Source organism: Sturnira hondurensis, unplaced genomic scaffold (genome assembly GCF_014824575.4).
Source record: "Sturnira hondurensis isolate 20B ecotype Veracruz unplaced genomic scaffold, ASM1482457v3 Scaffold0022017, whole genome shotgun sequence".
In the NCBI taxonomy this organism is placed as follows: domain Eukaryota; kingdom Metazoa; phylum Chordata; class Mammalia; order Chiroptera; family Phyllostomidae; genus Sturnira; species Sturnira hondurensis.
The window spans coordinates 2,288,957-2,305,221 of NW_028094648.1; the positions used below are offsets into that span (position 1 = coordinate 2,288,957).

The 16,265-nt window shown below is 36.3% G+C and overlaps 1 pseudogene; it reads right to left on the reverse strand.

Annotated features, from left to right (window-relative positions):
• Positions 1–354: 354 nt before the first annotated feature.
• On the reverse strand, positions 355–14,602 carry LOC118978593 (40S ribosomal protein SA-like; annotated as a pseudogene).
• Positions 14,603–16,265: the final 1,663 nt, after the last annotated feature.

Sequence of the window (16,265 nt, forward strand, 5' to 3'; positions counted from 1 at the left end):
ATAGATCAAACTTTCATTAATATTGAAGCCAGAATGCTAAGTCTACTGTTTGTTGCTCATTTACTTTTATTAGCATTTTAAAATTTTAGATAAGGCCTAATTAATTTTAACTACATTCAGAGAAACTGGTTTTATTAGAATCAAAAACAAAAAAAATGATGAAATGTGTACTTTAAAGAGATTTTAAAAAGTATATTGAGAGAGGAAGACAGTGGCCAACTAGGAAAATGACACCCTGACTCTCCCATGCACTTACTCTTAAAACTTTTTGTTTATTTTTTTTAAGAAACTATTTATTTTCCATCAACTTTATTTCCATTCCATTTGAGTTTGTGGAGGAACATCTTAAGACCACTAAGTGGTTGTTACCACCCACTCAGTGTCCTCAACAGTGGGGACTGCCGAGCAGTTTTCAGAGGCTGGTGGAGTGCTCCAGCCTTCCATAGCAGACTGCTGAACAGGCAGGAGCACACCTATACATTCAGACCAGCCTATGAGCTCAGGCTGAGTAGCAGTGAACTAAGGAGTCGGTGCAGTCTATTAACCCTGAAATTTATCCTGGGTCACAACATTTTCAGCAGTGACTTGCTCTTCCTTTTTAATCTCTTCAGGATCTCTGTAGAAGTAGAGATCAGGAAGGACCTTCCATGGGTGCTCACAGGGGACAGTGCTGTATGTGCACAGAACTTCCCAGGACAGCACCAACCGTAGTAGATCCTTTGGGTAAGCTCCCTTATTGTTGCAACGGGTGGCAATGTGCACATAGTGCAGGTAAGAGTTTGCTTTAGACAGAGCAATGGCAGACAGGTAAACATAAGACAAACCTCTGCAAGATGCTGGCCCTTAGCTCTGGAATCAGTAACCACAAGAAGTCCAAGCACCCAGAAGTCTGCCTGGATCTAGTCAGGGAAGGTTCCTGGAGTGAGGTCACCAGCAATAGGAGTGCTTCTAGTAACAGCAGCAATCTTCAGCACAGTTCACTCAACAGTATTCCTGGATGATCTGACAATGACATCAGCAGGATTTTCAATGGCAACAATGGTACAAGCAGCCAGCAGGAGCTTCTGCCAGGTTGTCTTTATATTTATGATGCAGAGGGCATCACTCTTCCTTTTGCAGATATACCATTCCTTTTAGAAGTCAAGGTTGGTGCCACCTAGTGGGTTCCTGCTCCAAGGAATTCGAGGACATCCTTGTCCTTCATATGCAGGACATCAAGGACTCTGGACACTGTGAAAGCTTCCCTTTAAGATGCCTGGACACCAAGAACAATGCTGTATAAGCCCCTCTGAAATTTCCCACTGACCCACCTACCTCCCTATGCTACTCCCTAAATTCTGCTACCCCTGAATGTTCTTCTGTTTGATGTTAAGCAGTAAACCTAAATCATATCTGTGAGAATCTCTCCTGAAGGGTAATACTTAAATGTTTAATAGCTAATTTAAATACATCCAAATACATTCTCCCTCTTTGAACCACTTTATAACAACCCATGTAGGAAACAAAACTGAATAAACAAAAAGATTAGAGAGTTATATCAGATAAATAAAAGTAAACAAAGGATCTATTGTTTCTTAAATGGTGCTCTTAGGCATTACATCATTTTTATGTATCTAAATATATTTAGTTTAGGATATTTAGTGTGTATGTTAAGCATGAAACAAATTTAACTTTTTAATATCCCCCTTTGTTTTATTTTATCTATATGAAAAATATAGTTTAATCACAGCTGAGATCTCTTACATATAGATTAGTAATGCTATCAGATTTTTTGCATATTCATCTATATATGCAAAATATATAATTTATATATGATATATAATATATAATGCATAATTTTCCTTTGAATCTCCCTTTGTTTACAACTTAATGTCATTAATAAGAGAAAGTATATTTCTGTAGTTAAATACTTATCTTCAAATTTGGATCTGTTATTTGTCTTACTTCATGAAAATATTAGAAAATTACCTTAAATATCTAATATCTATACCCATATAAATTTTTGAGTATATAAAATATTAGAAATATTATACTTTATGCTTATAGGCTGAGGTTATTTTAGAATTGGTTTTAAAACACATAACAAAACTATTTCCTCAAAAATGTATGCATAAAACTTCCAGAGATGGAAAATATTACTTAGAATGATAAATCCTTATTAGTTCTTTTTACTATTTTTACTTTTATAAATTATATTCCATTGATCTGGTTATTACAGTTGTACCAAATTCCTCCGTTTGCCCCCAGCACCCCCTATTCCCTCAGGCAATATTCACACCATGTCCATGTACATTGGTCACGTGTATAAGTTTTTTGGCTACTCCATTTGCTATATTATACTTTACACCCCCATGGCTATTCTGTAGCTACCTATTTGTACTTCTTAATCCCCTCACCACCTTACCCATACCCCTACAACAACCTCCCACCTGGAAACCATCAAAACACTCTTTGTTTCCATGATTCTGACTCTATTCTTGTTTGCTTAGTTTGTGGGGTTTTTAAAAAGATTCAATTTTAGCCATTTTATTGCTCATAGTTTTCATCTTTTTCTTAAGTAAGTTTCTTTAACATTTTAAATAATAATGGATTGGTGATGATTAACTCCTTTAGTTTTTTCTTGTCTAGGAAGCTTTTTATCTGCCCTTTGATTGAAAATGATATCTTCACTGGGTAGAGCAATCTTGGTTGCAGGTCCCTGTTATTCATGACTTTGAATATTTCTTCCAATCATTTCTAGCCTTCTAAGTTTCTTTTGAGAAATCAGCTGACAGTCTTTTGAGAACTGGCTTGTAGGTAACTAACTGCTTTGCTGTCGTTGCTTTTAAGATTCTCTCTTTATCTTTAACCTTTTGCATTTTAATTATGCTATGTCTTGCAGTGGGCCTCTTCATATCCATGGGATATGGGATTCTCTGTGCTTTCTGGACTTGAATGTCAATTTTCTTCATCAAATTAAGGAAGTTTTCTTTTATTTTTTCAAATGGATTTCCAATTTTGGGTTCTTTCTCTCCTTCTTCTAGCACCCCTGTGATGTGAATGTGGGAACACTTGAAGTTGTCCCAGAGGCTCCTTACACTGATCTAGTTTTTTGGATTGTTTTTTCTTTTTGTTGTTCTGTTTGGTTATTTTTTGCTTTCTTATGTTCCAAACCAGTGATCGAATTCTCAGCTTAATGAATTACCTGTTGTTTCCCTGAAATTTGTTCTTTATTTCCATTAGTGTATTCCTCATTTCTGATTGAATCTTTTTTATGCTGTTAAGATCCTCATTAAGTTCCTTGAGCATCTTTATAATTAGTGTTTTGAACCCTGAATCTGAAAGTTTGATTATCTCCATTTTGTTCAGCTATTTTTCTGTAGTTTTGATCTGTTCTTTCATTTGGAACATGTTGCTTTGTCTCCTCATTCTGGCAGCCTCCCTGTGTTTGTTTCTATGTATAAAGTAGAGTGGCAATGACTCCCTGTCTTGGTAGCATGGCCTAATGTAGTAGATGTCCTGTAGGGTCCAGTGACACAGCCTTCCCTATCACCTAAGCTTGGTACTTGAGGTGTTCCCTCCATGTGGACTGAATATACTCTCCTCTTGTAGTTGATCCTTAATTGCTGTTGGCAGATTAGTGGGAGGGATTTATCCAGGCCAGTCAGCTGCAAGGACTGATTGTGGCCGCTTACCACTACCCTCCACCCTCCATGGATGATTAGCTCTGCAGGGGCAGGATAGCTGTGCTCTGACGTAGTCTGTAGCTGTGTACTGGGTGCAAACTCTCTGGAGTTTCCTGGGTGGTGCAGGCCAATGTCAGTCCCCACCTGTGTCTTGCCCTGGGTCATCTCGCATGATCTATAAAGCAATCTGAGATGGCTACCAATTGTCCTGGGCTTGGTGGTTTCTAGGAGAAGACAAGCTGTGAACCTAAGCTGCCTGTGGTTAGTGTCAGACATGGGACCACTTGGCAAGAGACTGGGGCTGGGGACTCACTGATGCCAGCTGTTGCTTATTTGAAAGGACTTAGGAAGATATGAAATATGAGACACGCCAGCCATTTATGTGGAAGAGTCACTCTTAACAGCTTGGGTAGGCCCATAAGTTGAGTGGGACAGAGTATTAGGGGATCTCCAGGGCAGAGCAAACCATGTTAGCCAGGTTGATGGAGTCTCACGTATGGCACCTGCTTGCTGGCTCTGTGGCTTTGTTGAGGAGGGCTTAGAAAAGGGACAGTGGCTTCTGTCTGCCTTTGTGTCTGAGAGAAAACTGTCCTGCAGTTCTCTCCTTGATGCCAGACACTTTAGTTCCCCTGCTGCTTTTCAAGCTGCTATCCCAGTGCTGGAGCTCAGAGAGAATGAGTCTGAGTAAGTCCTTGTACAGGTTATTTAAGAGGACTTGCTTGGGACACCAGAATTTTCTCCCACCAGCTCAATCCCCACTGATTTTTGTAGCCAGAAGTCATTAGGATTTATCTTTCTGTCACTGCAACCTGAGTTGAGGAGCCTGGTGTGGGGCTGGAACTCCTCACTCCTGAGATACCTCTTCTAAATTTTTATGTACCACGTATATGTGGGACCAGTCCATTGTGTCTTTCCAACCCTTCTACTAGTTTGGATGGATGTGGTTTCTTTAATTGCGTAGTTGTTGGATTTCCAATTAACTCAATTTATGAGGCTCTATGTAATAATTGTTATATAGTTTAGTTGTAATTTTAATGTGACTGTGCGAGGAGGTGAGCTGTGTTCACCTCTGCTGCCATCTTGATTGGCAATCCCATTTTTTATTATTTAATTGTTTTTCAATGATAGTTGCATTAGTAGTCATCTCTTACTGGAGTTACTAGAAAAGATTTCCATGTGGTCTTTTTTACTCTCAAAAAAACACACTATCCTCAGAAGTATCCCTTTGAAGTGGAAATCTGGCCACTTCTCACCCCTGTTTAATTACCTCAAAAGCAACCAGCTATACACTTCCCTAACTGACCCTTCTAGCTCACCTCCTATCCTTGCCTCTGCGCTTCGCCTTCCTTCATCTTCCCCCTATTCTCCCCACCCCAGTGCCATGCCCACTCCTGCTGTAGAAACTGGACCTGCTGCTTTTTCCCTGGGAACTCTTCTCTCTACCACCCTCTCCTTGACTTAGGTAACCTGACTTTCTCCAGTAGATCTCTCATTATCATCAGCTTTTTAGAGACTCCATGATTGGACAAAACCTTCCTATTATGCACTTTATAAAACTATTTACATCTCTTGTGTTACTTAAAACACTTAAAATTTCCATTTATTTGATTTTTTTTGGAATGTCTATCTTTCCGTCTGATCTACAGGCTTTATGAGAAGAGAGACCCTGTGTATTTTGAACACCAGGATGTACTTGGAATCCATTATGCACCCAATATATAGAAAGTGCCTATTAAATATTTGTTGAATAAAAATTAGTAACTGAATACAAGTATAATTTGTGACTGTGTTGTATGGAGGAACAAGAAGAGAAAATTAAATTTCTTCATGAAACATTTTCTACAGAATATATGAAGCATTTTTCATATGGAGGTTCAAAAATATGATGCATTTTTCAGAATGAGGGATGGCATCCAAATGAAATATTAAGACTATATCTATCATAATTGAAGATAGGTGATATTTTGAATTTCAATTATGAAACAGAACATGATATGATTATGTATTGAAATATTGAAATATTTTAAAAACACCCATTGTACCATAGTCTAAATTTCTTAATATCTATTTATCCCTTATTCCTTTTAGTGATTTGAACACTATCTTTCTCCCAGTGTGTTAGATGGGCTCATTGAACAGTTAATGCCACATTTGCAAACCTCCTCTCTAGCTCCTCGTGGCCATGTAATCCATTTTGCCACCAGCATTTGAACAGAAGTATAGTATGCAACTTCCGAGTCTTGCCTTTAAAATGATTGGGTGTTCATTTCTACCTTCTTTCCTCTTCTTCTGATGGGCTATGTTTAGAAATAACCCTGCTAAGCTTCTTCTAAGTCAGTGAATGAGGGAAACATCCTTGGGGATTTCAAAGCAACAAAAAAGAAGGAACCTGAGTCCCTGGATAACTTCACAGAACAGGGCTGATTCAGCCTTGAGTAGTTTCCTCTGAGTTGTGATGTGGGAGGGAAAACAAAAAGCCCACTTTTGTCTTTTTTAGGCTCTATATTTTAGCATCTCTTTATCAGAGATTCTTAGTTTATTTCCTAACTACTAAACAATCCTTTCAACTCTACTTATGTGAATTCATATGACTTTTAAGCTGTGCAAAGATAAAACTGAGAATTAATATATTGATACTCAAACTCTACAAAATAATATAGATCTATAAATGTGAAAATGTTCTAGTAATCTCTTCTCTGGATTTATGCTTCTTTATGGATAAAGTTCTTTTTTATAGCTAGAACACAGAAAGACTTTTAAAAAGAACTACACTGTTACAGCTAGCAAGTTTAAAACAAATTCCCTAAGCTGACAACCTGGCTGGTGTGGCTCAGTGGATTGAGTGCCAGCCTGTGAACCAAAGGGTCATGAGTTCGATTCCCTGTCAGGGCACATGCCTGGGTTGTAGACCAGGTCCCCAGTAAGGAACACACAAGAGACAACCACACATTGATGTTCCTGTCCCTTTCTTTCTCCCTCCCTTCCCCTCTCTCTAAAAATAAATAAATAACATTATTTAAAAAAAAAACCCCATATTCCCTAATCTGAAATCACGAGTGGAGGTAAAAGGCTTTTCCTAAAGTGAGGTGAAAGGAACAAGTAATCATAGAACATAGACTACAGGACTTTGGGGGTCTATTAAGTGTTTTCTAAGTATTGCTGGAACAAAAATCGATTTTTCTGTGAGTCACCACCTTATCCCTTTTGGATAGCAGTGACATCAAGATTATGATGATGATAATAAGGCAATATTGCACCTTGGGAAGATAATGTGATTTCTAGTTAACATTGAAGCCAGCATAAAAGAAACTTCCTAGAAAAGCACCTTCCCACTATCCCTTGGCCTTGACCAAAGCCACCTAATTCCTCATTTTACTCTTCTTAATAGCTTTTAATTGCAGCATTCATAACATAGATGAGTCTTATTTTATCTGGATCCTGCATAACTTGTTCACCTAATATTTTCCTATATTCTCTTTGACCAAAATATAGACTTCATTTTATAAATTTAAAAAAGAGGAAGATAGGGTCAAGTTCTAGTCTACTTAGGACTTTTGTATCCACTGCTCCTTCTTTATAAAATGTTCTTTCCATACCTTACATCCCACTTCTCCATCAGACTCCTGCAACTATCTGCTCAAATATCACTTTCACACAGATCGATTGTCTCACCAATCAAACACACGTCCATTGTTCTCTCATAATCTGCTCATCTTTCCTCAATGGCACTTACCCAATTGCATGAGAGCTACATGCCTGTTTACTTGCTTAACTGTGTCCCCCACTGGCCTGTAAGTGCTGTGAACACATGCACCTCATCTCTCGTGTTCACCACTGAGTATGTGAAGTCTGATCTGGCATCTTACCAGCTGTCAGCATTCAACCAATTCCTAGTAAACTACAAAACTGCATAAAACAGAAAGAACAAGAAACACAGAAGCACTCAAACGGAATAAAAGGAAATGAAGTTTGGTAAGCAGGTATGATTAATAAAAATTAAAATTCCCGAAAATATTTTAGGTGAAAACCACTTCTTTGGATATGGAAGATGTGGTAACAAATAGGGCATATTGCTTATGATGTTACCACTGAAGAGATTCTCAATATTATCTGTAAGAACAAATCGAAACAAACCTTCTCCAACATTTGATTGATAGCAGTACATCTATCACCTTGAGGATATGAAAATATTTCTTAGTCAACAGGGATAGAAGTCAGATACATGTAAGATAAGCTAGGGTGTGTATAGAAATATGTATCAAGTAAAGGTGTTTGTAAAAAAAGAGACAGAAAGACTGAGAAGAAGAGAGTGAGAGAGAATGAGAGTAAGAGAAGGAGAATAGCGAATTGAAAGAAATTGGGTATGGCCATGAGTGAGTGATATTTCAAATTTATTGGCAAAATCAAAGCTCCTAATTATTATAGAGTTTGATAACATTCATCTATGCAAAGCCAACTTACAAACTAAGTATTGCATGGTGGCAAATTGTTAAGTTTTATGGTTCTTCCTATAAAGATCATAATAGCCTACCATCTTGACACTTCATTCAAGAATCATAGGAAATAGCACATGGCAAGTATTACTATGACCTGATTTCCATATTATATCCCCTCTTAAGAACTGACAAATGACAATGATTAAAGTAGATTCCAGGACACTATTAAGGTGTAGTTTGCATAGACTGTTGATTATCTTACGTTACTATAATTTGAATAGTGTATCTATCTGTATCTAGTTCAGATAACTATGCCTTACATTTCTTTTTTCCTCTTTAAAAAAACAGATTGTTACAAAGACAGTCAAACACAAATGAACTCATCAAGCTACACACAACATTCTCATTTTACTGAATAAATTTCCTTCCTAGATTCTAAATGTTAAGCTATACAACTGCTTCTAGTTTTAATTTTCAAAAACTACCTGAAACTAGTGAATATAATTTCTCTTGGAGAACTGACTTAATGATATTTATAGAAACATCAAATAGATTTCTAAAATCTTTCTGATTGATTCCTCTACATAAGAAAATAGAAAATCATTCAATATGATGAAATAATATTTTGTAAGTCCTCTGTGTTCTGTCACTGTGGGGATATTTGCATGAAAATGGTTTCTTTGTTGCTAAGAGTTCATCTGTTCCAGCTGCTTATTTCTCACCTGAAGTCACAATTCTCTGAATGTACATCCTAATCATCTCTACATAAGCCAATTTCAGTGTCACAAACAAAGGATTATGCCTTCAACTGAGAAATAAACTGCAGGAGCAGATAAAATCTACAACCCAAATACCTCAGTTTATGGAAATGTCCCAATTAACAAAAATTCAGCCGAAGAGAAATACTTTAAGTTATGTATCTTCAGAATTATCTCTCAACAGAGTTTTTCAGGGTTTTTTTTGTGACATTTCAATGTGCTTTGTATTGAGGCTAGTTAAACCTGGTTTATTCGCTGTTAATTATGCCAGATGTCTTTTTATCCTTCTGTTTATGTTTAGCAGTCTGTCCCAATTCTATCATTTTTAATTATCTAAAGCCTTTGTGCTAAGATTCATATAGAAGTAGTAGCTCCTCCTTGGCATCCATTGGTAGTGACTGACTAAAGTAAAAAGACAACAGATGGCTATGTGCTGCATTGCAGACTCACACGGACACTTGAATGAACCTTGAATATCTGTCTATTAAAAATCATGTTCCATAGTTAATTGTAATTCCACTTGCCATTTTAGCTGCCCCTTCACAATGCCATAAATTACAACACTCAGAGATGATCTCACAACTGAATATATTTCAGTCTAATTTGGGGGGAGGGTATTTAAAATACTAAAAAATATAAGTTGATACACTGTCTACTATATCATTATTTCTAGAGGTCAAAACTTGGCAAAACTTGCCAGTTTATGAAATACATGTATTTCCTATTAAGAAGGTCAAGTAACATTTACTCAGCACCTAAAATTTGTCTGACACTGTAGCAAGCAATAGAGACACCATGCTATATCAGATATCAGATATTATGATATCAGATATTATGATCCCTTCTAATTTTTTCTTTTTTCTCAAGAGTAGTGAGGCCTTTGGAGTCTTTTATACACATGCACAGATCACAATGGCTTAAAACTAGAAACCAACGTCAAGGGAAAAAGCTCAAAAACATTCAAATGCATGGAGACTAAATAACGTTTTATTAAATAATGAATGGGTTGATAATGAGAGCAAGGAAGAAATCAGTGTACCTGAAAACAAATGAAAATGAACACACAACAACCCCAAACCTCTGGTACACAATGAAGGCAGCCTTGAATGGGAAGTTCATAGCAATACAGGTCTACCTAAAGAAGATAGAAAAATCTCAAATAAACAACCTAACCCTACATCCAAGAACTAGAGGAACAACAACAAACAAAGCCCAGAGCAAGTAGAAGGAAGGAAATAACAACAGAGCAGAATTAAATCACATAGAGATGAAAAGAATAATTCAAAATATCAATAAACCCAGGAACTGGTTCTTTGAAAAAGTAAACAGAATTGAGCAACCTTTAACCAGACTCGACAAGAAAAAAAGAGAGAGAACCAAACTAGCGAAATCATAAATGAAAAAGGAGAACTTACAAACAATACCACAGCCATGCAAAGGACTGTAAGCAGTTACTATGAAGAATTATATGTCAAGAAATTGGACAACTTGGATAAAATGGACAAATTTTTAGAAACAGATAATCTTCCAAAACTGAATCAAGAAAAAGCAGAATTCCTGAATAGACTGATAATGACTAGTGAAATTAAAGCCATAATCAAAAAAGTCCTAGCACACAAAAGCCCTGGACTAGATGGCTTCAAAGGTGAATTTTACCAAACATTTAAAGAAGAACTAACTCCTCTCTTTCTCAATCTATTTCAAAAATTCAAGAAGGGGAAAGACTCCCAAACTCTTTTTATCAGGCCAATATCATCTTAATTACAAAACCAGGTAAAGACGCAATTAGAAAATTACAGGCTGCCCTGGCTGGTGTAGCTCAGTAGATTGAGCACAGGTCTGCGAACCACATGATCACGGTTCAATTCCCAGTCAGGGCACGTGCCTGGGTTGCAGGCCAGTTCCCGGTTCCTGGCAGGGGATGCATGAGAGGCAACCATACATTGATATTTCTCTCTCTCTCTCTCCTTCCCTTCCCCTCTAAGATAAATAAATAAATAAATAAAAAGAAAATTACAGGCCAAAAATCTGGTGAACATAGATGGAAAGTCCTCAGCAAAATATTGGCAACCCAGATCCAGCAATATGTTAAAAAGATTGTACACCATGACCAAGTGGGATTCATCATAGGGATGCAAAGAAAGTACAATATTCACAATTAATAATGGTAATATACCACACAAAGAAAATGAAGGACAAAAATCACATGATCATATCAATAGATGCTAAAAAAAGCTTTTGATAATCTAGCACACATTTATGATAAAAAACACTCAGTAGAATGGGAATATAGGGAACATACCTCAACATAATAAAGGTTATGTATGAGAAACCTAAAGCCAACATTATACCCAATGGGCAAAAACTAAAAGCTTTCCCCTTAAGATGAGCAACATAACAAGGTTGTCCACTCTCATCACTCTTATTCAACAAAGTGCTGGAAGTTCTAGCCACAGTGTTCAGAGAAGAAAAAAATAAAAAGCATCTGAACTGGAAAGGAGGGAGTAAAATTGTCATTATTTGCAAATCACAAAATGTTGTGTGTAAAAATCCCTATAGCCTCCACCAAAAAACTATATGAGATAATAAGAAAAATAAAGTACCTAGTAATAAACTTAACCAAGGAAGTAAGAGACCTGTCCTCAGAACACTATAGAACAGTGAAGAAAGACATTAAGGAAGATTCAAACAAAAGGGAGCATACGTCATGTTCATGGATTGGAAGATTTAACATCATCAAAATGTCCATAGTACCCAAATCAACAGATTCAACACAGTTCCTATTAAAATACTATGACATATTTCACAGATCTAGAACAAATACTTTAAAAACAGTAAAAAAAGTTATAAATCTATGTTATTACTGAAGAAAATGGAATAAAATCATAAATATAAATTAAGATAAATATCAACTTTACAGTGAAATGCAAGATATATCGAGAAAACAAGAAAAAAACATTAAAAAATATTTGAATAAATTTAGCCATTCCATGATCTAATATGAAAGTACTCCAAAGTACATAGATAATAACTTGAAAAATTAATATACACATTTACAGTAATTATATTTAAATTAAAATTAATTTCTTATTCTAAAACTTATGTGGAACATTTAATGTCAAGTGACTCATGCATCAAAATTAGTATAAGTTGGAAGTGGTTTCAGCATCTTCCAACTTATGGAGGGTGCAGAATCATGCTTAAATGGGCACAATGAATATACATCATTTAGAATCAAATCAATTGATACACACAATTATCACCTCAGTGTTCTAAGTCCTCCCTGACACCAAACAAACAAACAAACAAACAAAAATTTACCTTCTCCTTTCTAAAGTGAAAAAAAAAAGTACCAGTTTTTAGCTTGTAGGGAAGTTGTGGGGATGCATTGAAAAATTGTGAACGACTGGCTTATAGAAAACATTATGAATTTTCCTTTAGTAATAAAGATCAGCAACGTTTTCATATCAATGAAAAAACTTATCCTATTCTTTTGTTTTGATATTCAGTGTTTCATTGTATTTTGTTAAGTACCTAGTGATTAGTATCTAATATGTTTCTAGTTTTTAGACAATATAAACAACATTGAAAGGATAATTTTTCACAAGCTACCCTGTCACATATGGAAGTTATTCTTTAGGGCAGTTGATAAGATTGGAAAACTAGGTCAAGTGATCCATATTTTAAATCATTACAAGTCATTGATAAAAATTTATGCAAATTTGTACTACCTTTAGAAGTATTGGGTTGGCCAAAAAGTATGTCATGATTTTGTCCCATACCATGCATGGCTCTAGTAGTGCTTAGTTGCCTTTAACTTCATTTGAAACAATTTTGTTAGATTGTATTGTGACAGCTGTCACATCAGCATGAATGAAAAAAATAACTTATCAAAATTGATGAATTTTGTGCAGCCATTTTAATATTGAGGTAGGAAGAAAATATGCAACATTTTTTGGTGTATTATGCTTTAGCATTTCAAGAAAGGTTAAAACAAAACTGAAATACACACACACACACAGAGATTTGTGCAGTGTCTAGAGAAGGTGTTGTGACCAATGAATGTGTCAAAGTGTTTTGCAAGGTTTTTTGGTACTATTGATATTTTGTCTAAATAATTATTTGCTGTGGGCCTGTCTTACCCATTGGAAGTTTTTTAGCAGCACCCTTGGCCTCTACCCACTAGAAGTCAATAGTGGGAGATAGCTGACATACTCAAAGTATCCAATCAATAAAGTTATTGGTGAAAATTTTAAAAATGTGTCTTTTATTTTAAGAAAAATCTAGATGAACTTTTGGGGCAACCCAATACAGGAGCATGTTTAATTTACCCACATTTATCATACCTATCTAACATGTTTTTTCTATTTTCCCATACTGAATTAGCTCTCCCATCTTTCTCACCCCGCCTTCTTCCAGCAACCCCCAATACCAAAACAACTCTTGCCCCTAAATGACATTTGGTATCAGTAATATTTTCATGTATTTTAACATATATTTGTGAAAAATATTTCTTGTATGCATTTGTGTTTATTGAGTTATATACAGAAATGACCATCTGTCCATATGTGTATCAAATATTCTTATTTTTATTTTTAGTTTTTGTAAATTTTCTCTCCGTGCATTTGCCCTATTGTTCTATCAGGTATGTTGTGCCTAGTTGTTGGTTTTGTTCTTTGTCTTTTTTCTGTTTGAATAAGTTATATCCTTTCTAAAAATTGAAAAACTAGAAATGTATTGTACTTGCCCTATTTTGTTATTTGTCTTTTGATTTGCTTATGATACTATTTACCACTGAGAAAGTTTGTACTGATGAAAACTTCCTATATACCAAACCTCTTCAGTGGTAATACAACATACCAGCAAGGAGATTTAGGTAATGCCAGAGATCAGCAATAAAGAATTCAAAATGCATTTCATGTATTTATAGCCTTAGAGATTAAAATCACTTCATAAATAATACTCCTAAAATACTATTGGGGACTGGTCTTGCCAATGTTGTAGGGAGAAAAATGTTGCATGTTAATCTGAATTTCTGACTCATTTATAGAGATAAGTTCAGTGGAAGACTGAATCTGTCCAGGAGACAGTGTCTTAGTAAGACATATCATCTGGGTAATTTTGAGCATATGTTTGGCAATGCTGTAAGAAGGACATCTCCAACCTTCATATTTTGATAGCCTTAAATTAAACAATTTTAAAAGTTTAAATGACTTATGTGAAACAGTAAGAGTGAATGATATAAAGAAAAAGATAAATTTTGCAAAATACATATCCACAAGTTTTGCCATTTATTTTTTTAACTAAAAATATGAAACACTATTTGCAAGTGCTTCGGGAAGAGGAAGATTTACAGGCATTAGAGTCTACCATAATCCTAGCACTCACACATGTTACTATCCACTACTCATCACTACCGATCCTGATGACCCACGGTCATTCCCTGCTTCTCTTCATTTAACGTATATTTATTGAGCACCTACAGATTTGAAAGGATTGTTTCCAGAACTAAGATAACAATGCCAAAAGAAGAAAGCTTGAAAACCTCCTGCTCTCTTGAAAACTAAATTCATAAGAAAATAAAGCGTGAAATAATGAATTTTACATTTGGTTATGTTAGGTAAGATAGACAGTAAAACCAGACAGAGAGGAGGAGGGAATCCCATCTCACCAAGGAACTCAGTAGTCCAGAGTCCCGTCCAACAAGATTGCCAGGTGTTCCAAACATCTCACAAAGCACCATGCTAGCACAGGAGGCAGGGAGCCCTGAAAGTTCTGTGTGTATCGTTTCCAGAAAGCCTTTGAAACTGTGTATTTGTCCCATGGTCTGGAAGGTGGGAGGGGTACACAGCAACCAAAGAAAAAGCCGATAAATAACTTAGGGTAACTGCCTCAAATTTAAGTAACTGCCTCCAATCATGTACCTGTTTTACAAGTTGAACAAATGTGCTCTGGAGTAAGATAAGAATTTGGGGAAACAGACCCTCACACCTGTCCAGGTTTAGGTAGTCAAGTCCCCTGAGAGAAGCTGCCACCAGCTTTACCCACCAATCAGTACGTGACTCCCTCACTTCATCCCACAACTATTTAAGTCCTCGGGACAAAGGACCCAATGCTTTCTTCCACCTTTGCATTTGCCACCCTTGCCTTTACCCATGCCCTATTCCTTTCTCCCCAACCGATCTCTTTGATGACAACGTACCACTAATAAATATTTCTTACATGCTAATAGACTTGCTGGTGTGTGACTCATTATTGCATTGGCAAGAAGAACTGTGTTTTCCCCACCACAGTTAAAAAGTTAAACCTCTGAACTAGAAAAAAGTTTATAGGCTAATTGGGTATAAGAGTTGCAAGGCAAATGTGGGTTATCTTCCACTCAAATGATCAAGCCCTTTTCTATTCCATTACATGAATGATCTGTTAAAATGGATTTTTCCATATGAAAGAAGTTCCTAAGGCTTTAGCTCTGCTCCAAGTTTGCAGAGTACTCAGGAAAGAAAACAGTGAATAATGAGAGTCCTTTGTAGTTTCAGGCTATGGAATGGGGAGAAAAGAAATTCAAGATGATGTTCTAGGTAGCGTTTTCTAAGCAGCGTAGCTAAATAGTAGTGTCATCCAGTGCAGTCCATGAGAGTGAAAGAGTAATTATGCTTAGACGACAGGAGAGAACTCCCCAGGGTTTTCCAGACCAGCTATGACTTATCATCACTCGATTGATCACTGAGGTCTGGGTTTTGCAGACCTCTAATCAAAGCCAGGCTTTACAAATCAGGAGCAAACTGTTTTCAATATTGCAGCTTCAAGGAATTCATATTTTTGCCCAATTTTTACTCATCAGAAAGCCTCAACCTCATAGGAGAATCATGACGGAGAAAGGCTTTTTGGCAAGTGTCAGCAAGATTCACTGTCTAATGCTGTCCTATGGGAGGAAAACACAAGTGAAAAATCTTAGAAGCTTCTGTATAACGTTGTACCAGACACACATGATATTAATGACACCAGGTTAGTGTCATTACATGGATGACTTTTTTTTAAGTTTCATGGATCTTTGATTACCAGTAGGTCTCAATGTATCAAGAATGACATCTAATCTTGAAGTCTTGATTTGTGGGAGATGCCACTGGGCATTGTAAGCATGGCACGCTCACCAACATTACCCTTTGCCACCACCTGTCTAGCAGCATTCCAGGTGCACCACTGCACGTAGACACACGGTTTATAAAAACCTAAAAAACAGAATTTCTTAGATATACAAATTTTGGTAATCAGTAATATAAACCAACATTTTCTTTTATAAGTATAAAATATTGCCACTGTATAGATTCAAGTGCAGATATATCATACCAATTAAGGTGTCATAAATCACGTACAGTCTCTGACTTCAGTCGAAGAGTAAGAAACAG